Consider the following 1,167-nt stretch of genomic DNA (forward strand, 5'->3'; position numbering starts at 1 on the left):
GAAATTAATGTAGCAGGGATTTATTTATTTTAAACATAACATGTAATTTTAGTCTATGAATGCATCAATATGTTAAACTAGGAAAAATTACAAATTAGCAACTTGGATATACAGTGTGTGTAGTTCTCCAAAAAATACTGAACTTGTCTAAACCCACAGATGTTGACACTCTAGAACTAGATGTCTAATGTGCAGAGGGACACGTGGAGGCCGAGTCACAGTATCTTCATGGACTGCACTAGTTTTACTACATTTAGAAAGAATATAGGAAACAATGACACACACTACCAGAGTCAGACAAGAGTAAAGATCAGGATTAGAAAATATTAAATCTGTGGGGTTTGACCACTACGGGGTGCTGTAATAATATGACAATGTCAAAGTGAAACCAGGATTTAAAAATGTTTTGCAAATGTATTTCTAAAAACTGCGATCTTTCATTTACAAAAGTATTCAGACCCTTAATTCAGTACTTTGTAGAAACCCCTTTAGCAGCAGTTACAGCCTGAGGTTTCCTTGGGTAAGTGTCAAAAAGCTTTGGGAAGTATCTCTGAACTGACGTTTTCAGGTCTCTCGTGTTCTGTGGGATTAAATTCAAGCTGCCACAGGTGAACTCCAGTTCCATGTTCTAGTCACATCACCTGAACACAGTTTGCAGTGTCACAGCAAAGCGTCCGAATCCTTTTGTAAATGAGAGGTTTCAGTTTTTGATTGTTAATTTGCAGCTACATTTCATTTGTAGAACCCAATATCACTTATTTGCCTCAAGTTTTTACAATCTGTTGAACTTTCTAAAAGCATGTTTTGCTTTGTCATTATGAGTTACTGTGTAGACTTTTCAGCAAAAATGTCATGTTTAGCAATTTAAAATAAAATCTACAACATAGTGACGTGTGCAATTACTGAAAAGTCTATATAAATACTGTAGGTGTTTTACCAACACGTGGAAGCGCAAATTTAGTTTTATAGTTTAGAACTGTGATTATGTACATTCTCCTCCTTGAACCGCCACCTTATTGTGGTGGAGGGGTTTGAGTACCCGAGTGATCCTAGGAGCTATGTTGTCGGGGGCTATATGTCCCTGGTAGGGTCTCCCAAGGCAAACAGGTCCTGGGTGATGGGTCAGACTAAGAGCTGATCAAAAGCCCTTTATGAATAGATTAAAAT

General features: G+C 37.4%; 1 protein-coding gene across 5 annotated transcripts in view; it reads right to left on the bottom strand.

The window, feature by feature from the left end:
• Positions 1–1,167, bottom strand: part of marchf1 (membrane-associated ring finger (C3HC4) 1) — a 13,746-nt gene that overhangs the window by 2,156 nt on the left and 10,423 nt on the right. The gene's annotated exons all lie outside the window — the stretch shown is intronic.

This window comes from Monopterus albus, unplaced genomic scaffold (genome assembly GCF_001952655.1).
Source record: "Monopterus albus unplaced genomic scaffold, M_albus_1.0 scaffold15.1, whole genome shotgun sequence".
Taxonomy (NCBI): domain Eukaryota; kingdom Metazoa; phylum Chordata; class Actinopteri; order Synbranchiformes; family Synbranchidae; genus Monopterus; species Monopterus albus.